The sequence below is a fragment of the Humulus lupulus genome, chromosome 2 (genome assembly GCF_963169125.1).
Source record: "Humulus lupulus chromosome 2, drHumLupu1.1, whole genome shotgun sequence".
Taxonomy (NCBI): Eukaryota; Viridiplantae; Streptophyta; class Magnoliopsida; order Rosales; family Cannabaceae; genus Humulus; species Humulus lupulus.
Window position 1 is genome coordinate 42,298,148 of NC_084794.1, and position 23,578 is coordinate 42,321,725.

The following is a 23,578-nucleotide window of genomic DNA, read 5'->3' on the forward strand; positions in this document are numbered from 1 at the left end:
AGGGCCGTGGTACTCCCCTCAAGGGCCGCGGCGCCCAACAGCTTGGCCCCCATCCTGAAGCAACATCGCGCCGCGGCGCCCAAGAACAGGGCCGCGGCGCTCATACGCGAACCCAGATTTCTGGGTTTTTCCTTTGCATTTCCTCGAGCCAAAACACTCCCAAATCGTCCCAAACTCACACCCAAGCTCCAAAACCAACTCAAAACTCCAAATAGACCATACATCAACCCATAAACATCATAACCCAACTTAATAACACAATCACACTCAAAATCTCCCATTTGATTTCAAATTTCAGAAAACTCAAACCCCAAGGCCAAAAACACAACCCAAGCTTGAAAATCCTAAACCATGGCTCCAAAATATTAAACCACAACAGAAAAGAAAGCCCAAGGATGTTTAAAACTCTTACCTCAATCAAGAATTCAACTTTGAGCCCTCTCCAAATCCAGCTTCAAGCCAAAACCTCTTGATTCTTCTCCTAAATTACCCAATTTTCAGCTCCTTTCTTCCTCTCCTTCTCTTCTAGATTTTCTTCTCTTAATTTTAACAAAACCCTCAAATGGCTAAGCCTAACCGAGTACCCCATATAACCCAGCTGCAATATGTCTAAACCCAATGCCAAATGACCATTTTGGCCCTCCTTACCTATCATTTCCTTACTAAACCTCAAGGGCTTACTTGTCATTTCCTATCCATTACAATTCTACCATTTTACCATCTATACTTGTTACTCTCTATGGTTACCAACAGTCACATAATTTACCAAATTACCAGTTACCAAAATCCCTCAAGGACTAAGTTACGAAATCCCCGAAATACCCCTAGGCTCCTCCCGAGCCGGGTATAGAAATCCCGTTGTGACTCTTAAGTTAATTTGCTCTCTAGGACCATCTCGGCACGTGCATCACAATAATAACACCACACTCACGTGGTACAATTCACAGAATACAATTATCACATATATGCCCTCAGCGGGCTAAAATTACTATTTTACCCCTATCATGCAAACGAGGTCCCCATGCATATTTATTTCGCCTAATCATGCATACTAAGCACATAGTCATGCATCTCAAATAATCAAATAGTCATACAACATGCTTTAAATCATAACCATGCATTTAACTCATAAATCACACATAAATCCCAGCCTGCCCTCCTGGCACACTAATCTAGGCCCTTAAGCCTTATTAGCGAATTTGGGTCGTTACAACTATCCCCTCCTCATAAGAATTTCGTCCTCGAAATTTACCCACTCACATCAGTCAGTAAACCCGCAACTCTGACCATCATTTCCAAGGCCCACCGCCTTTACTTTACTTTTCAACAACACTCTCACAAGAGTAACAATCTTGCCCCACAAGATCTTGTCTAATAGCCATACTCTCGATGGATTCTTGTTTACACCGCAACCCTGCTGAAACCTCAGGGTCTGCCTAGATTACAATAACCAGTTCATTGTCTTAATCCTGATTCCAGGATATACTGAAAAGTCATCACCTCTACTAGGTGGGACCAACTTGTAGGCCCCGCTGGCCTAACCCTTAGTACAACTTCAGAATTTACTGTTGAATCAAGAGTCAAAACTCTCCCTTCTTTCTCTGAACACCTTACAGATCCTCGTCTGTTATCACGCAGAGACGCAAATCTTTCCTTCTGGAGCTTTATTTCCTCATAATTTAACAATTTACGAGCTCTTTATTCTTTCAGATAGGCAAACACTCCTGCCTTAAGAATTCCAACAACCTCTCTGGCTTTCTCTTTGAACTAAAGCCAAACCGTAGTATTCACTATCCTTCACCTCTTATCAAGCCCTATGTCGCGTTACATTACCAAGACACTAGCAACTGCCACAACGGCTAACTTACCAGGGATTACACTTCCCTTAATACTTCAAGTATTCGCCTACTCAGTGCTCAACTCGTCAAGATATCTCATAAACTTTCAGACTGCCACCCCACTTGCAATCAACTGATAGTTCTAGGTTCCCACTCTGTTCTTTTCGTTCTCTAAATCCATTCCAATAATTTAAAATATTATAGGGCCTCAATTCAATGTCATCGACGTTCTATCCCGAAACCAGTTCACTTGCCCCAACAACATTAACCCAAACAACCGAGTTAAAACTTTTCATGTCCAAACACCTTACTTAAGGTCTATTGTGGTCTATCCCCACGATGCACCACCACATCACCTAACCCCTCAGGCTCCAAAGGAAAACACTCGATTCTGTCACCCGCTCGACCCTCCCGGTACAACGTACCCTAGGAGGTGGAATGATATCCATTCAGAATTCTCATTCAAAAGCCAAATCTAATTGGGTCTTTCATCCAATCCTGGTATCTTAACTTGTACCACCTTGGCAGGGTTCCTCCCTGCTTCAACCAAAGCCAACACTTCGGATTCCATAGTTCAGTGACACTCACTAGCTACTTGTTACCCACTAACGTTATGCTGAACTCAGTCGTTGCTTTGTCCACTCCATTACAATATATGGTGTTATTCCCTGACTGACACACGCCTCACAGCTAGGAGTTCCGCCTCCAATTAAATTTCCCCTCGCTCAGTCGAGGATTTCAAACACTGATCATTTGTCTGCTACTTTTCACCACCTTTGTGTCTCAACGCTATCTTTCTTACTAATACCCAATACTTAAGTACCTTATGCCCTGCACAACAGTCGACTTACCGTTCTAAGTGTATCAACCACGCTCATTCTTTCACCTCCCGCAAGGTTCGATCCATCCTCGCGTCAATTTATGCCTGGGCGTGCCCAAATCGTGGTACACTCCCCCCACTTCCATGTCCTTACCATAGATCAGGTCCTTTATGCAATCACTCTTTACTTAACCAAAACATACACAAATTCCAGATACTAAACAATCTTACCTTGTCTTCTGAATTTCATCCTGATTTGACACCCCTCAGTCCGTCTAACTTTGATTTTTACTATTCTCCTTGTCTCTGATGTAGTTGTCTCCCGGAGATGCTTGTGCAATAGATGACGCGCTACCAGTCTTGTTATGCCTTCAATTCTTCAGATACTCATTAGCTTCTTTGCGGCTTCAGATCAATTCTTCTCTTACCTGTCCTTTCTCCTTGTAGCTCTAGTCTGAGTACTCCTGACGACATCCAAACTAACACTCCGTAGAACCTTACCTGTGACTTCGCCTTCTGGGTACAACGTCTTCAGCATAATAATCAGTTACTTACCATTTCCGTCTGGGATTAATCCACATGCACTGCTCGTGAGCTCGAAGGGGACTTGTCCATACCGCTCCCGCATTCTCAGCTTAAAGAACTAACCTGTGCTGCTGTAGCTTGAACCATTCTAGAATCTTTGTTACCAACTCCTCACACCCAACCTGGTGTAGACTAGACAATTCACGAAATGTCTCTATCCTTGGTTTCCAGCTGGTAATAACCAGGTCATAGATCAACACTTGGGGACATCATCCTTTCTTGTATCCAACATTGTACCGTTCGTCCTAACCCGACGATGCTAACAATCCCCGTAGTATAACACACTGTCTACACTAGGGTCAATTCCTTCGATTGCTTCAATAGATTTTCTGTCGGCCAAAACCGTCTTTTACAACATTCCTTAAACCAATCCTATCTGTAGTCTGACCTTGAAGTATTCCCTAAATCTTTCTTTGCATACCCACATAACTTTCCCACTGATCAGCTCTGTCTCCTTTACGTACTACAGATGACATCCTCAACAATCCATCTGCCAGAGTTTCTAATTCTTTCTCAATAGGTATTACATGTCCTCAGCCTCTCAAATGGCACCTTTGAGGCAACCTCTCTATGTCCATCTCCCTCTCGGAACATTCTCAACGTCGAGCCCTTCCAGTTCGTTACATGCCCAAAGCATAAGCTCGTCAGTTAAATACTCATCCTTGAGGACTCAGCCTCGAACTTTGAATGTATCGATGTATTCCAGTTCTCCGTTTCCCGCACCATGGGGAATCCATCCTAACATCTCGAGTCATTCTACGTAGAAGTCATGCTCTCACCTGACCTCCTCTCAGGTGGCATCCTCTTCCTCATATGCATACCAAATAACCTCCTGGTTCCTGTCGCCATCTCGATAACTACATTTTCGATCATGCTTCTTTCCAATCTCAATCTAGGTGCCCAAGCACTGTCTGGGGTCCTTTTACCTCAAAAATCAAGAATCCAACCTCGCTGCGTCCTATCAATAAAAGTACCATCTTATCAATCAGACTTTTCCCCCTTTCTGGCAAACCAGAAGCCATAGAACTATCCGGGGTTCCTTTAACTCGATTACCACAAATCTATCTTTACCAATTCCATCAAAAGGAAGCACCGCCAAATGCGGCTCCAGCACTCATGCTCTATACATCAACCATCAGTTCCTCGAACAATATGGCCCTCTCCGCCATCCACATGCAGACGATAAACTCTTTCCTCAGAGCAGCCCAAATGCCTTAGACTATTCCAGATCTCATGTCCTTAAATGGGTCGCCATCAATTCCAGATATATCCATCAGTATAAATTTCCGAAATGAATCACCCAACTCACCAAACCATTGATTTACACTGTTGTTACCCTAACAGTCCAAACCCAACTTGTAAGTCCACCAGTCTCTATAGTTCAAATCATGTCTTAATAATCCCTTCTAACAATCATCATCTAGGTTCTTTCCAACCCATCGGGCCCGTACCTCATCCCGAGTACCAATTCCAGGCATCTCTCTGCCTCAACATTTAATGCAACCCTCTAACAGGATCTCTCATCCTCTTAACCAAGGGTGGAATTAACTCTGCCCGTCTATTGATAAATTCCTTGTCAATCCGAACTCTCCTCAAAACCCAAGGATAACACCCTTTAAGCCTCTCATTAATACCCTTATCTGTCCATACCTCATAGTAAACCCACACCGGTAACCTTACTGTTAGAACATCCAAATCAGCTATTTCCCCAAATAAATCCGCTGTTCTTCTATCCCTTCTCAACTAACAAACTCCACAGCTTACTCACACACTAGTGACCCTTTGCTGCTGCTTTCAGGGATAACTGGATATCTCAACTCCAACTTATATCTAAAATCCCCTTCCAACACAATATCAGGTCCCCAAAACCCTTCTAGGAACCAACAACTCGAGTTCATCTGTCAAAACTGACCAACTCCTGAACTCTGAGGTTCATACCTTGAACCAACCCACAACTAGATCCAAATATCCACAGGTATAATGCACACACAAGCCTATACTCGGTCAAATCCACAATGTCATACATTTAGCTACCAAATTTTATCACCACTTAGTGTATCCACACTCATCATGCTTCATACAAGCCAATAAACAGATATAACTTATGAATTAAATTCAGAAAATTAACCACATACACTCAATATGCGAACCATTATGCCAATATTCATCCACATGCATAATAATGTTATTCAGCACGCATTAATCTCAACATGCAACAGTCAAGGGCCAGGCCCTATCAGTATCTCATGCATATGTCAACTCATTCAACATGCTCCATATCAACAAGCAGGCAAACAGGGCATTTAAACACATATTCAGGCATATCAATCATTAATTCCAACCAACCCTGAGTCGAGCTTGTCACTGACAGCGAGCGTACATGTTCGGTCGATCTCCAGAACCAATAAACCTTGGCTCGTTCTGATACCAACTTGTAACGCCCTACTTCCTTAGAGCCGTTACTAAGTGAGTTTTAAGACAAAACAGTGTGCAATGAACTCGCTAACCGAGGTTTTGAAACAAAGGTGTGACTAATTAAAAGTTAAGGCTGTAATCTTAGAAAAATGTGTAGTTTCAATAAAACTTCTAGTATTAAACATTTGGGATCCCAAAAATAAGGTTTGAAAACTATTTACTTCTTAAAATAAGTTTACAATCGATCAGTTATAAAAATCATAGATTATTACAGCCATTTTCGAATAAATCCCCAACCACAGCAGTCGGGCAGGCCAAACATGTACGCGTCGCTTCACGCTCTCCGTACTCATGGTTGGTTGACTCACACATTGCCCTTACCTGCAACACAGAGCACCCGTGAGCCGAAGCCCAGCAAGAAAACTCATGCAGTACATAACATATCAATCTATATAGTTTATCATATCAGATAATCCACAGATAAACAAGTCAACCATTAGACTAAGCAAACACGGCCATGCCGCCCCATAACCCTTACCGCAGCCTGGGGTCTCGGTCCTCACCGCAAGGATCTCACACATATCCTTTGGGTCCCAGGCCCTGCCCTGACCATAAGCATCCCATGTGCTAAGTGTTACTTCCGGCCCCGCTGCTGTTCTCGGCCTTGCCGCCCTCGGCCATAGCCGTTCATTTCACTATAATCACATATATAGCATAAATCAAACAACATTCAAACAAATATCAATTCATTTAAATCTGCACCCTAACATGTAATGCAATATAGAGCCGTGCCCTGCAATCATCTCATCATGCAACATGCAATATAGGGTCGTGCCCCGCAATCACACTATGGGCCCATGCCCCATCCTACGGGTGTTATAGTTTTCTTACTTGTATCCCGAGCTTCACAATGCACCAAAGTCACGAGCACGGTCCTCTAGCACGAGCCTCTCCAATAGCCTAGTCACAACACACATAAAACATCCTATAATACTAATCAATCCAAAACCACTTCCCGGGACCAATCCAACACTCTCGGGACCTCTAATTCCCTAAAATGATACATTGGAACCATCCCCCGAGTCCCCGGGCAAAAGCCCTAAAAACCAGAATTTTAGCCTGCCAAAATGGCCTAGGGCCGCGGCACTCCCCTCAAGGGCCGTGGCGCCCAGCAACTTGGCCCCCATCCTGAAGCAACATCGCGCCGCGGCGCCCAAGAACAGGGCCGCAGCGCTCATACGCGAACCCAGATTTCTGGGTTTTTCCTTTGCATTTCCTCGAGCCAAAACACTCCCAAATCGTCCCAAGCTCCAAAACCAACTCAAAACTCCAAATAGACCATACATCAACCCATAAACATAATAACCCAACTCAATAACATAATCACACTCAAAATCACCCATTTGATTTCAAATTTCAGAAAACTCAAACCCAAAGGCCAAAAACGCAACCCAAGCTTGAAAATCCTAAACCATGGCTCCAAAATCTTAAACCACAACAGAAAAGAAAACCCAAGGATGTTTAAAACTCTTACCTCAATCAAGAATTCAACTTTGAGCCCTCTCCAAATCCAGCTTCAAGCCAAAACCTCTTGATTCTTCTCCTAAATTACCCAATTTTCAGCTCTTTTCTTCCTCTCCTTCTCTTCTAGATTTTCTTCTCTTAATTTTAACAAAACCCTCAAATGGCTAAGCCTAACCGAGTACCCCATATAACCCAGCTGCAATATGTCTAAACCCAATGCCAAATGACCATTTTGGCCCTCCTTACCTTTCATTTCCTTACTAAACCTCAAGGGCTTACTTGTCATTTCCTATCCATTACAATTCTACCATTTTACCATCTAAACTTGTTACTCTCTATGGTTACTAACAGTCACATAAGTTACCAAATTACCAGTTACCAAAATCCCTCAAGGACTAAGTTACGAAATCCCCGAAATACCCCTAGGCTCCTCCCGAGCCGGGTATAGAAATCCCGTTGTGACTCTTAAGTTAATTTGCTCTCTAGGACCGTCTCGGCATGTGCATCACAATAATAACACCACACTCACGTGGTACAATTCACAGAATACAATTATCACATATATGCCCTCAGCGGGCTAAAATTACCATTTTACCCCTATCATGCAAACGGGGTCCCCATGCATATTTATTTCGCCTAATCATGCATACTAACCACATAGTCATGCATCTCAAATAATCAAATAGTCATACAACACGCTTTAAATCATAACCATGCATTTAACTCATAAATCACACATAAATCCCAGCCTGCCCTCCTGGCACACTAATCAAGGCCCTTAAGCCTTATTAGCGAATTTGGGTCGTTACAGTGATTGTTGGGAGTGGCTAAGCTTCAGCCCACTTAATAAAGTAGACGACAACAACTACTACATACTTGATAGTCCCTTTACCAATAGGTAAAGATCCAATCAGATCAATTCCCCAAACTGCGAATGGCCACGAATTTTGCATCTGTATGAGCTCATTCGGGGCTGCTCATGGTATCTTGCTGAATCTTTGACACGTGTCACACATTTTAACAAATTTCACAGAGTCCTCGATCTTGGTAGGCCAGAAATATCCTTGCAGGAGAATCTTTTTTGACAAACTTTCCCCCCCAGCATGATCTTCATAGAAATCTTCATGTACTTCTCTCATTAATTTCTTAGCCTTTTCCTTAGAAACACACTGTAATAAAGGCATTGAGTATCCTCGTCTATACAAGATTTCGTCGACCAAAATATATTGGGTGGATTGTCTTTGAAGCATCCTCACCTTGTTTCTTTTTGTTGGCAATACTCCTTATTCAAGATATTTGATGATGGGTGTCATCCACGTGTCAGACACTTGTATCAGTAGCGAGGATTTTTCCACTTGAATTCTCGGTGCTAACAAATGTCCAACTGGTACTGCTTAAGGCGTCAACATCTTTAGCGCTTGCCAACTTGGGTAAGGCGTTAGCATTTGAATTCTGGTCGCATGGTACTTCCTAGAGAGTTTATTTCTCAAACTGTGCCAGTAAGTCCTTGCTTTGTTCAAATATGCCACCATCTTGAGACCCCTGGCCAGATATTCGCCTGTAATTTGATTAACTACTAGCTGTGAATCACTATATACTTTTAGTGATCTTATATCCATATCCTTGGCTAGTCTTAATCCTACGAGAAGAGCCTTGTACTCGGCTTCATTGTTGGAAGCTGTAAAGTCAATTTTGATCGCTCAGTGAAACCGATGTCCCTCGGGTGTGATTAAATCAATCCTGCCCCTACGTTGTGCTTGTTGGAATGAGCCATCTACAAACAACTTCTAGGTAGGGGTTGATTTTGACCATAGGTTTCTACCATCGGCTTGCTGACAGGGAGTCCAGTGAATTTCACAACGAAATCTGCTAGAGCTTTTCCTTTCATAGATGCTCGTGGTGAATAAGAAATTTCGAACTGCCCTAGTTCGACTGCCCATTTTAATAACCGACTAGTGACATTTATGGTTTTTGTAAGATTTGCCGTAGTGGCTGGTCGGTGAGTACTATGATAGGGTGACCTTGTAAGTAGGGTCGCATCTTACTAGAGGCTAGAATGAAGTAATAAGTCAATTTCTCAATGGGCGTATATCATAATTCTGCTCCCACTAGCCTCTTACTTACATAGTATACTGCCTTTTGGATGTTGTCTTCTTCTCTGATTATAATAGCCCCAGCAGCATAATCTATGATTGCTAAGTAGATGAACAAAGTTTATCCTTCGACCGGTTTGGACAAGATTGGTGGTTGTGACATGTTGAATTTTAGCACTTGAAAGGCTTGTTTGCACTCCTTTTTCCATTCAAACTTTTGTTGCCTCTGAGTAGATTAAAAAATGGAACACATTTGTCCGTTGATTTAGATATGAATCTACTTAGGGTCGCAATTCCTCCGGTTAGGCTTTGGACATCTTTAATTTTGGCATGAGACTGCATCTTAATCAGTGCCTGAATTTTTTTGGGATTAGCTTTGATTCCTCGTGAATTTATTATGAATCGCAAAAATTTCCCTGATCCAACACCAAAGGAACACTTAAGAGGATTTAGCTCCATCTGATATTTGTTCAAGATGTTGAAGCATTCTTGTAGATCCTTGATGTGTTCTTAGAATTTTCTTGACTTGACCAGCATATCGTCGACATAGACTTCCCTGTTAATGTCGATCAGCTCTTTGAACATATGGTTAACTAGTCGATGGTAAGTCGCACCAGCGTTTTTTTAAACTGAAGGGCATTACTTTATAGCATTAAAGTCTCATATATGTTCGAAAGCTAGTGTGATCATCATGAGGTGGATGCATACTAATTTGATTATAACCAGACTAAGCATCCATGAATGATAAAATTTCATGTCCTGATGTAGCATCGACCAGCTGGTCAATTCTTGGAAGTGGGAAACAATCCTTTGGACAGGATTTATTAAGGTCTGTGAAATCTACGCACATTCTGTACTTGCCATTTGGCTTGGGAACTAGTATGAGATTTGAGACCCAAGATGGATAAAACGCTATCGTAATGAATCCACATTCCTTCAGCTTCTCAACTTCTTCTTTTAAGGCCTTAGATCTATCTTTATCGAGCAGCCTTCTTTTTTGTTGTACAGGTGGAAAGTTTATGTCTATATTCAAGACATGGCTGATCACTGTTGGGTCTATCCCAATCATATCTTTATGTGACCAGGCAAAGACCTCCTGGTGCTTCAAAAATTCCACTAGCATGTGTTTCGTTGTTGTTTCTAAGTTTTTACCGACTTTCACAACCCTGGTCGGATCTGTCTCTTCTAGTTGGACCTCCTCGAGGTCCTCCACGGGTCCACTTTTTTCTTCAAAATCCCCAAAGTGAGGATCTAAGTCTCTATCCTCACTTTGGGCAACACCCTATTTGGTGACTTGTTCTCCTGGTTGGGCATGTGTTTCATTTATTACCAGCAACCTTTTTTGGCTCTATCCCCTGATCCGCCTCTTTTTACTTTTGTGATCGAGGAATTGTAACATTCTCGTTCTTCTCGCTGGTTTCCCAATACGCACCCAACTCCTGTGTCAGTTGGAAACTTTTGGCTAAATGCCAAACCGAGGTTATGGCTTGCAGATAGACGAGTATAGGTCTCCCAATCACGACATTATATGCAGAAGGACAATCAACTACTATAAAAGTAGCGAGTAATCTCTTATTTGCAGGAGCAGTTCCTGCAGTGACTGGGAGTCTGATCGACCCTGTTTGCATGAGCCCTTTGCCAGAAAAACCATAGATGATTTGGTTGCATGGTTCGAAATCTTGCACAGATAGTTTCATTGTTTCGAGTGAAGATTTATACAAAATATTGATCGAGCTTCCTATATCCACCAACGCACGTTTTACCATCATATTGGTGATTTGAACATCCACGACCAAAGGATCTGAGTGGGGGTCTCGAACATGCTGAGCGTCTAGCTTGGAGAAAATTATTAACTCTTCCTCTATTTGAGATTTTTTGGGAGTTCGCTCCTCGACATTTAGCATTTCGAGATCCTGATTGCGACGTAGGGTTCTGGCATATCTTTCCCTTGCCTTACCACTGTCACCTGCTATGTGTGGTCCTCCGTAGATGGTCAATAACATACCAGCGACCGAAGCTGGTTGTAAAGGAGGCGAGCGTTGGCGTACAGGTGCCTGCTCATTGAGAACCTCTGCCAGCTCATACATACCTCCTTAAATGTCCTTGTCAGATAAGGAACTCAATCTCGCCTTTGAGCTGGTTACACTCATTAGTGTCATGGCCATAGTCGTTGTGAAAACGACAAAACTTGGTCATGTCCCTTTCGGAGATATCTTTTCTAATCAGTTCTGGCCACCTAAAGGGAACCGTGGTATGACTGGCCTGATATACTTTAGCTCGGCTATCGACTAGGGCAGTGTAATTGGTGAACCTTGGCTCGTATCTATTTTTCTTGGGGCGCTTGATATCAGATGTTGCTGGCTCGTTGTTCTCCATTTCTCTCCCATTTTTTCCGTTATTTTTGCCATTGTCGTTGGGTTTACCAGTTCCATTGGCAGCTATGGTGGGGTCTTCCTTCTTTCCCTGGTCATCCACACGAGACTTTCCCACATTATATATAGCCTCCTCAGGCATTTGCTCGATCCAGGAATTCCTGAGTGCTCTTGACTCCATTCTATTGTAATCTACTCCAGAAGGGAGAATGGCACCGTACTCCAGCCATGAGTGCCATCATCTTTCCCTCATCTTCAATAGTTTTTGCCCAAGCAGCGACTCACATGAATCGTTGGATATACCTTAAAAGGTTTTCTTCTTCCTTTTGCCAAATTTTGACCAGCTGATTGGCCTCTGTTGGGTGTATTCGACCAGCATAGAACAATCTGTAAAAATCCCTTACGAACATTTCCTAGGAAACTATGATGGCTGAAGGGAACTTGAAATACCACTCTTCAATAGATTCAGATAATGTGGCCGAAAAAATCCTGCATCGAGCATCATCTGACACATTTTCGATGTCCATCTGTATCTCAAACTTGTTAACGTGAGATACATGATCTTCTCCTCTTGTAAAGTTGGGTAAAGTGGGCATCTTAAATTTTCTTGGAGTCTCTGCCACAACAATTCTATGAATTAATGGGGTGCCCTTCCTCCGATCAAATTCTATATGGGACGCCTTGTTCCCAACTAATTGATGCACGACCTGATTTAAGGCATCTATTTGGGCATGTACAACATCTGGTATTAGTAAAGTGCCCGGGTTTGGGGGGAAGTACTCATCGTGCCTTTCCCTTCGATTATTGAGTACATCCCTCAGGTCTTCATCCCTTCACCCTTCCTCGCTTGCACCTAGTCGATCAAAGACATTGGGTTGTTTGGGCTGTCCCCCTCTCTCTTCCTACTTCCATTCGCCTCTCTCTTCCTGCTGTCGACCAACATTTCTCCTGCCAAAATCTGCCTCATTATAATCATGGCCATCTCTATATTGTGACCTATGGGGGTGTGACTTACTGTTCGCATTGTTTCCCTCTCTCCCTGCTGGTATGTCTCGATAAATAGAGAGAGGCCTGTGTTAGTTGGTAGGTCCTCTAACATTACTATGTCATGGGAGATCTCTAATCGCAGAGCTTGAATCCATCTGTCTTCTGCTTGCTGAGGGATGCTGTCCCCTGCTAGGAGGGTTTTTCTCCTCAGTTGTCTAGCGTCTAGGGCTTCTGGGATGCTGATCGGCCCTATTCTGCCTTTGTTGTTGGGCGTTATCTCGACAAGCACGAGAGGGTGGTCGCTGCTTAGGAGCTTGGACTGGCCTTTCTTGTTGAGCAGCAGGAGGTCGCACTGATCTTTGAGGATTCCTTGGTTGTTGTGGATTATAGTGATATTGGGGATGCTCTGAATGTGGATTTTGCTGAGTGTGAATGTTGGATGGATGATTCGGTTGGGAGGCAGGTATAGGCTGACCTCGTGCAAATTGAATGACAGTTTCTAAGGCTGTAGTGGCATCCCTTTGTCGGTGGTGCATGTTAGCCTACCACTCATTCAGTTCTTGGCGCTGCCGGTCAATCTCCCTTTGCTGCAATACCATTGTCTTAGTTACGTTCTCTTGATTAGCCCTTGAATTAGCTAATTCCACTTGCAATACAATCAAAGTCGTTCATAGGGTTTCAGAATCCATCTCCTCCTCTTCCAACTCCACCAGTGGCTCATCTTCTGCTACACCTTGGGGAGGAGGTTGATTTGGCATATTCCTAGAGGTTTGCCCCAATCTTTAGGTTGTTTTTGCCATTTTATCTTCTTGAAAGTCTTGAGTTCAGCTCTCAATGAAAGCAACAAAATAATGACCCTCAATTTGGTCAACGACACGGAGTCAATAAAAACGATAGAAATAAGATCAATTAAACCTAAGAAGATAAATGACACCAAAGTTTATCGTGGTTCTGCCCCAAATAATGGTAATGACTTACATCCACTTCGTGTTCTTATTATTTTAGAAGAACTCTAAAACCTGCAATCAATGAACTAGGGTTCACGAGTTTCACAAGCTTGGAGGTGAGTACAAATTTTGTGGATAAAAACACTATATTTCTCTCTCTTGATTACAAAAAAAAGGCCCCCTTCAAAGAGTCCCTTGAGTCCTATTTATAGGGTCAAGGCCCTCTTTACGGGTCGATGGGCTGTGTACATATTTTGATACAAACATATTTAAATAATAACATAAATTACAATCTTTACATAAAAATAGGATCTAATATCTTTAGAGATATTTGATAAGTTACGACCAACCTAGTCGCATATGAAACACGTCTTCTGTCGTACGGTTAAGCATCGACCACCGCTGGTCAATGGTCAACCTGAATGTAACCACTTAAATAGTCACGTGAAACCTGCGTGCGTACTAATTTTGCCACGTTAGCAAGTAAGTCTTTTTGGGTAAACTGAAACCTAATTGCTACCTAATTGCCACGATAGCATATTCAATTCACATATTTCGAATTTTGAATCAAAATCATAAATCAAGCAAATATTGATCAGGTATTTACTAGCATTAAGCAAACATTATATAGATTAGAATAAAGAAGAATAATCAATAAAACATCATAATAAAATTAAATATAAATCCAAGTGACTACATTAGACCCTAGAGAAAGAATTTAGTTCATGTCAGACATAATAACCATAACATTCAAATAATTGTTAATAGAAAATACCCTAAAGAACTAAGATGAAGAAGAAATCTAGAGAACAATAAACAGATAAAACAATTAATCTCCTTAGGGTTTTTTTTTCTTTTTAGAAATCGTCATAATGATGCTTAAATAGTAATCTGTGCTATGGATGTGAAATCCTGCTTTCGTCCTTGCATAAAATGCCCTTTTCTACGAAATACGCCACTCAAGTGTCGCGTCTCTATAATGAAGCACCGCACCTGTGTCAAAAATCTGGAATTCTCTCGTCTCTGACTTTCTCAAGCGTCGTAACTCTAATAGACCTACATCGCGACTCAAATTCATCAACAAATAGCATTGCGACTCTCAAAGGCAGAGTCGTCGCCCTTTGCTTCTCAATAAATTGACCTTTTTGTCTAATCGTAATGCCACGACTCTAACTCCAAGCTCTGTGGCTCAAATGTCTTTTTTTCATCAAATTCCATCTTTTTGACACAAAATGCGGCCAGTTATCAATTACGTCCCATAAATCTAAAATATTATCAAAAAATGGCAACAAAACGTCATACTGTGCAAAAAAATTACTAAATAAACCTCAAAAATTAAATAAAATAACCCTTTAAAACACTATAAAAACCACTCTATCAAATTCCTCCAAACATATCTTTTATCAGTGCTCGAGTAAAATCTATTGACACTTTGAAAAACAAACTAATCACACAAATGAATCAAGTTTACCTAACAAGCCTCCACCTCATTAAAACTATGCAATACAAGCTCAGAATTTCCAACTACATTTCATCCAGAATTTCAATAAAATCAATTCACTAATCAACTTCAATCTTTGCTATGCAAATAACCTTAACCAATAAATAACACACAATCACAATACTTTATGCATGTTAAATATTCCAAATCATTCCATCAAAACCAAGTATTTCATATGCTTGCATAGTTCATCGATCCCCCCTAATATGAATGCACATGCTCAAGAATCAAAAGGACTTTTAAGCTTATAATGAAAGGCTAAGGTAAAGGTAGATGAAAATGTCATTTAAGCTAAAGTATACCATAAGAACACAACCAAACAAACTAATCTTATATTAACTCTCAAACCCCAAAAACATTCCCCAACGTTCCCAAAAAAAAAATTCTTTGAGAAAAAATTCATAAACTGAAATCTATATATTTATTTTTTCAATTCTCTTTCTTTTCTGATGATACTACACTCCTCCAAACTTGTTTCTTTGAATTTTCAATTGGAGTGTAGTTCATTTTGAATATACTTTTTGTTTTTTTTCTTCAATTTTTCTTCTTCTCTGGACACAAATTTCTAAATATAAACTTCATTATAAACCATCTCCCAATCACTTTTCATATGCTCATGGTATATCAAAGGGAATGAAAAATAACAAAGTTTCAAATAAGCTAAAAAATAAGTGTCAAACAAAAAGAATAAAATTAGGCTCAAAATTGGGTAACTAGGGATTTAATAAATCAAGGTTGGCTTGAAAGGCTCAAACATTCAAAAGAATTGCGTAAATCATCTTCCTAAGCATGTATAATTCCAATTCCAGCTCAATCAACAAATTATGCAAGTTCTAGAATATTTTCAAAATTTTGATTCACAACTCCACAAACCCACTTAACATGCATATACTAAAGGATTGCAAGAAATTTATTACTCAAAACTTTTATGACAATCAAACTCAGATCAAGACTAATTAATAAATTACTTTCACCAAGCACATAGATTCTCATAGCGTGTAAAAAAAATCACTCTCATCACATGGTTATAAGTATCATTGGATTTCAAAACAACTTGATTCATAATTATAAACACTAAAAACAACAAAAACAAAACAAATAATACTAACACAAACAAATAAAACTAAAATAAACAAAACAAAGTAATCCCTCCCCCAAACATAAATAACACATTGCCCCCCAATGTGTAAAAAAAATTAAAAGGAAAAGAAAACTTACCCAATCACCATTTCAGTATGGTGGAGGAGGCAGTTGCTGCTCATACGAGTGAAACTCTGGAGGGTATTGAAAGTACGGCTGATGCACATCATTCAGGTTCCAACGACCAACAAAAGCATTTAGTTGATTGACGTGTGTATGCTCATATGCATCCTCTGGTTGAACAACCTCGGCACACCGACGACGACGTGGTCTTTGTTCCTCTGGATCAGGAACTGCTGTAGGCGCAGAATACCCATAAACAATAGTCTGAGTAATAGTACCTTGGGCCCAGCCTTTAACATCAGGCTGATGCATCAAAACTCCATAAGTTTCACATAGATCCGTAATAAACGATCCATGCCCCAGTCCACCAGTTTTTGATAGCCGACAAATAAACCCAATACTATTTTGCAGCTGTTTCCCAAATCAATTTTCACCCCCCTCATTATTTCATAAACAATAAGCAATCTATCCATAGAAATATCAGGAAAGTGTGATGAAGGAATCAACTGAGCACTCACAAAATACCAGAATGCACATGCTATTCGGTTAAGTTAACACCGATACATATGTTTCGGCCCATCATGTGTATAAGAAACTCTGGCCCTAGGACAACCAATGAACTCTGTCATTTCCTCATAATCAATCTCAGTGTGTAAGAATTCATTATACTCATCTTGCTCATTTGGGTAAGACTGCAGCTCATAAAAATTATTGAACGTCACAGCACTAGCCAACACCGCTTCCCCTCACAAAACAAGTATTATTCTCTTGCTCAGGCCAGTTCGCATAAAACGCATATACTAGAGAAACACTAGGTTTAGGAATGATGTCCACATTGACTAATGATTGCCAACCTCTATCTTGAAGGATAACTCTAATAGGCTCATAGGTTGGGACATCAAAAGGTGAATTCTGATAATTCATTCCTCTTTCTAGAACTAAACACTGTTTCCTTAATCTCTCATCTCTATCTTGAGACACTTTGCTCACAAACCGTGTTCTATCATAAGAAATTCCCCCCTATATGATGATACTCCATGACTCGATCTCTTAGGTCCCATTAGAATTCTTAAAACTTAAATTCTATAGAAATTTTGACAACACCTCTCATTGTTTTTTTCTACTTCCCAATTAAACAAAATACCACAAATCACACAAACAAACTTTTCAAACCAACACTCAACACCTAATCTAAACAATACAACTCTTAACCACCCAAATAACAATAATATATTGTCAAAAACACCAAAATATTCAGAGAATAAGAGAAAAAAAATTACCCACAATGATGATTGGATGAATGGTGAGAATGTAATTGAAAAGGTTTTGAATGGTGAGAATTCAAAATTAGGGTTTTGAATGGTGAGAATTCAAAATTAGGGTTTTGAATGGTGAGAATGTAATTGAAAAGGGATTTAAGCCAAAGTGATGATGGAAAAATGGTTGAATCAAGTTATATGAAGATTATGAATGAAATTTTTGAAAATTTTGATGGGTTGGCCTGAAACAATGGTGTGAGGGAGGTGGGAATTTCGGATTGTGTATAGAAAATATGAGAAAGTGAGGAAAAACCAGAAAACTTATGGTTTATAGCAAATTTGCGACTAAGCGCCGATACACATGAGGTATAGCGTCGCAGCCTGTGTGAAATTTTGGGTTTGAATTCTGGGAAGACATGTTGTGGCACAATGTTAGGGCGTTGCGGCGCCTGGGCACTTACGAAAATCCATGGGCTCTCTGTTTGTGCTGTGCCACAGCTCAAATGTAGGGGTGTCACAGCTCAAATTGACTCCTGCAGAAAAACTTCACTCTATTTACAGTTTTCACGAATTCCACAACTCATATTTACAATCTAAAGTCCAAAATTCTAAAGAAAAACTAAACCAACATAAAAAATTTAACACCAAACATAAAAATCATTGTTCAACTAAAATAAAAGAACACAAATACTAAAAAGAACTTGGGATGCCTACCAAAAAGTGCTGCCGTTAATGTCATTTAGCCGGACGCTGAACACCCAATTCAAATGGGTTCCAAGACCATCACAAACTTGCATTTTTCCACCGGTCCTTCCAAATAATGCTTCAATCTCTGACCATTCACCTTAAAGTGTCCCGTCTTCTTTCTATGAATTTGCACCGCTCCATAAGGCAATGAGACAACAATGGTGTATGGTCCCAACCATCTCGACTTTAATTTTCCTAGAAAAAGCTTCAATCGAGAATTAAATAATAGCACCTTGTCTCCCGGTTGGAAATCCTTCCTAATTATCCTTTTATCATGAAATGCCTTAGACTTTTCTTTATAAATCTTTGCCATTTCATAGACTCCATTTTTGAAATTCATCGAGCTCATTTAACTATAGAAACCTATTTTGTCCTCCCATAAATAGATCAACATTCAGCTTGTTTACTTCCCAGTAAGCTCGGTGCTCATGTTCCACTAGTAAATGACATGCCTTTCCAAACACTAGTTGATATGGTGACATACCAATCAGAGTCTTGAAGGTTGTGCGATATGCCCACAGTGAATCATCAAGATTTTTTGACCAATCCTTGATGTATTTACAGTGTTCTCCAAAATACTTTTTATCTCCCTATTTGATACTTCTGCTTGACCACTAGCAAGTGGATGATATAACAAGGCCTTTCGATGATGAACTCCATAACGAGCGCATAGAACTGTGAATGACTTGTTGCACAAATGACTTCCTTTGTCACTAATAATTGCTCTTGGAGTACCGAACTGGGTAAAAATATTATTATGAGGGAATTTAAGTTCCTGCTTACCATCACAAGTAGGAGTTGTTGCAGCTTTCACCCATTTAGATACATAATCTATTGCCAGCAAAATGTACTTGTTATTATAAGATGACGGGAAAGGTCCCATAAAATCTATTCCCCACACATCAAACAACTCAACTTCCAGAATTCCAGTCATTGGCATTTGATCTCTTCTTGATATGTTACCGGTCCTTTGGAAACGATCAAACTCTTGACAAAGGGACTAGCATCTTTAAATAATGTAGGCCAATAAAACCCACATTGTGAAAATTTTGTTGTTGTCCTTGTTCATCCAAAGTAACCACCACAATGTAAAGTGTAGCAATGAGTAAGAATGGAAATCATCTCCTCTTCTGGGACACATCTTCTAATTACTTGATTAGCACAATGATGAAAGAGAATTAGCTCATCCCAATAATAATACTTGACTTTCGAGTAGAAATTTTTGAGTTGATGCCTAGACATGTCTGGAGGCACAACTTTAGCTACCAAATAATTGACATAATTAGCAAACCAAGTCAGCTTTTCTTTACTTTCAATGGAAAATAACTGTTCATCCGAGAAGTTTTCATCAATTTGTTCCTCTTTCTCACTAGGATCTTCTCATTTTTCCAAACAAGATAAATGATCTACAACTAGATTTTATGTCCCATTTTTGTCATGAATTTCCATATCAAACTCTTGCAATAATAGGATCCATCAAATCAAGGGAGGTTTAGCATCATTCTTGGTCATAAGGTACTTAATAGTGGAACTCTATAAACAATCACCTTATTACCAATTAAATATGGCCTGAACTTATCAAACGCAAAGACAATTACAAGCAATTCCTTCTTAGTAGTTGCATAATTTAATTAAGCATCATTCAAGGTTCGACTAGCATAATAAATCGTTCAGAATACCTTGTCAACTCGCTGTTCTAGAACCGCTCCTACTGCATAACCGCTCGCATCACACATCAATTCAAAAGGAAGTTCGCAATTCGGTGATACAACAATAGGAGGAGATACCAATTTCTCTTTCAGCGTGTTAAATTCTCTTACACATTCAACATCAAAATGAAACACCACACCATTCATAAGTAGAGTAGATAAGGGCTTCAAAATCTTCAAAAAAGCCTTTATAAACCTCCTATAAAATCTAGCATGGCCCAAAAAACTATGAACCCCCTTAACAGACACTAGTGGAGGTAAGTTTTCTACTGTAGATATCTTGGCACTGTCTACCTCAATACCATGGCGTGAAATTTTATGGCCCAAGACTATTCCTTCTATCACCATAAAGTAACATTTACTAAGTTTAACTCCTCACATCTTTTCAAAACCCTCTCCAAATTAGCCAAACATCCATCAAAAGAGGCCCCAAAGACTGAAAAGTCATCCATAAATATCTCTATACCTTTTTCCACCACATCTTAGAAGATAGACATCATACATCTCTGAAATGTTGTTGGAGCATTACATAAATCAAACGACATTCTCCAAAATGCAAATGTTCCATTAGGATACGTAAAGGTGGTCTTTTCTTGATCCTTCGGTGCTATGGGAATTTGATGGTAGCCCGAATACCCATTCAAGAAACAATAATAAGGATGGCCTGCCAATCTGTCCAACATCTGATCTACAAAAGGCAAGGGGAAATGGTTTTTCTTGGGTGCCTTATTTAGTTTATGGTAGTCTATACAAATTCTCCACCCCTTCACCATACGAGTTGGAATTATTTTATTATTATCATTCTTAACCACCGTCGTGCCACCCTTCTTCGGGACCACCTAAACAGGACTAACCCATGCACTGTCAAATATTGGGTAAATTACCCCTACATCCAACCATTTACGGATTTCCTTCCTTACCACCTCCTTCATTGAAGGATTAAGCCTCCTCTGAGCATCGATACTAGGCCTACTATCCTCCTCCATTAATATATGGTGCAACACCGTTGAAGGGCTTATACCCTTGATATATGCCAAAGTCCACCTAATTGCCATCTTGTGAGCCTTCAACATCCTAAGTAACTTCTCGTCTTCAATCAGAGAAAATGATGCTGAAATAATAACTGGTAGTGTGTTGTTCTCACCCAAATATGCATCCCTAAGGTGATCAAGCAATGTCTTTAACACAAGAACTGGTGGCTTCTCAATAGATGGGAGAGGTCTCTTAGGAACTTGCCTCAATTCCTCATATTTCTTTTTATAAATTTTCCTCGATGAGTTCAGCCACTTAACATATTTGCTGGCTTCAGTACCATCACAATCTTTTGGACTTGCAACCAAACTCAACTCAAGTGGATCCTCAATAGACTTGACCTCTTCCTCTTGTTCCTCCAATAGACTAATTCTGAAACAACTCAAGTGGATATTTCAAGGCTTTTAAAACGTTAAAAACTACCTCATCACCTTGTACTTTGAGCCTTAACTCACACTTCAGGACATCTATCAAAGCTTGCCCTGTGGCTAAAAATGGTCTTCCAAATATAATAGGCATGTCCTCATCTTCCTCCATATCTAAAACAATGAAATCCGCTGGAAAGATGAATTTATCTACATTTACTAGAGTGTTCTCTATAATACCTTGGGGTTGTGTTAATGAACGGTCAGCCAATTGAAGAGTAACAGTAGTGGGTCTTTCTTCCCCCAAACCAAGTCTTCTAAATACGGACAACGACATTAAATTAATGATTACACCCAAATCACATACCCTCTCACAATGAAATTCCCCAATGGTGCAAGGTATAGTGAAGCTACCCAGTTCTTTTAACTTTTGAGGAAGTTTCTTTTGAATAATTTCACTGCACTCTTCTGTCAATGCCACAGTTTCATAATCCTTCATTTTTCTATTATTAGACAAAATCTCTTTCATAAACTTCACATAACTAGGAATTTGTTCAAGAGCCTCCACAGAAGGAATGTTAATGTGAAGTTTTTTAAATACTTAGAGAAATTTGGAGAATTATTTTTCAAGAATGGCCTTTTGGAACCGTTGAGGATAAGGAAGCTTTGGTGTAAGCTTGGTGCAATTTTACTTCTCTTTCTTTGGAAGGTCTTCAATCACCTCCTCTTATGCTAGACTAGTGACATGTTGATCCTCTATCTTCTTTTCTTGTCATCCAATGTAGGCCCATCATACTTAGTCCCACTCCTCAAAGTGACTTCCTGGCATTTCTCTTTGGGATTTACCTATTTGGAACTAGGAAAATTCCCTTGTGGTCTACTAGAAAGTAGTTTAGCTGACTGACCCATTTGTGTCTCCAAATTCTTGATTGAAGACCTTATCTCTGTCATGAATTGATTTAATTTTTCTGCTTGAGTTGTTGGTGAGTTCATTGGAGGATGTGGTAGTGGATGAGATGGGCGTGGGTTTGGATCATAATAAGGCCTAGAGTGTAGTCCATAAGTCGGTTGATGAGCTGGGTGTTGAGGTGGATACTGTGGTTGTAAACCTTCGTTATTTTTTCAAGACAGGTTGGGGTGATTCTTCCACGCATGAGTATATGTATTTGAGTAAGTGTTGGGTGCAGGTCCTGGAATGTTACCAATAGCCTGTGCCTGGTCCAAAGGCATACTGTTCATGTTGTTGAGCAACTAGCAGTGTTCAGGTATTGCTCATAAGAATGCAATCCCCCACATATCTCACAACTCATTACATTCTGTACTTGCATGGCTTAGGCGGCAAGGTTATTCTACTGCAATTGCTTGGTTAGAGATGCCACTTGAGGTGTCAATAAAGCAATAGGATCAACTTCTAAGACTTTTGCCATCTTCTTATTCTCACACTCAATGGGCCAATTGTAGTTATTCATGGCCCTCTCTTATAGTAATTCGTAAGCTTCATTAGTGCTTTTTCTCATAAACGCTCCTCCCAATGATACATTAATTATTGTCCTTCTATTTCCCCCAAACCATTATAAAATGTGCGCACCAGCAGCCACTTCTCTATTTCATGATGTGGGCACTACCTTTGCAACTTTTTAAAACGTTTCCACGCATCATATAAAGACTCCCCATCCAACTGATGAAAGTTATTAATTTCTCCTCTATATCGGGTTGACTTCGCAGGAGGAAAGTATTTACCAAGGAATTTCTGAGCGAAATCTTCCTAAGTGACTATAGAATTGTCTTGTAAAGACTCCCCATCCAACTGTCTCTTAACAAAAACGAGAATAATCTTAATCTGACAGCATCGTTACTCACCCCGTTCATCTTGAATGTTGCACGCAGCTCTAAAAAATGGTGATGTGGAGATATGGATCCTCATTTGGTAATCCCCCAAACTGTACACAATTCTTTACCATCTGAATGATCAAGGGTTTTATCTCAAAATTATTTGCCTCTACAGTAGGTGGACGAATACTTGACTGTATCCCAGTAACAGTAAGGAGTACATAACTTCTCAATGGCGGGTCAGCCTCAGCTGCTACGTTACCCGTATTACCTAGATTTCCATTATTGTTGACACCGTTATTCGCGTTCTTAGCCAAGGCAAAATCCAGCCTTTTCTTTATCTTTCAATTT

The 23,578-nt window shown here is 40.2% G+C and overlaps 1 non-coding gene across 1 annotated transcript; it reads left to right on the forward strand.

Moving 5' to 3' along the window:
* Positions 1–23,001: 23,001 nt before the first annotated feature.
* LOC133820054 (small nucleolar RNA R71) lies at positions 23,002–23,108 on the forward strand. The gene has a single exon (XR_009886488.1). It is a non-coding gene; the product is annotated as a small nucleolar RNA R71 (small nucleolar RNA).
* Positions 23,109–23,578: the final 470 nt, after the last annotated feature.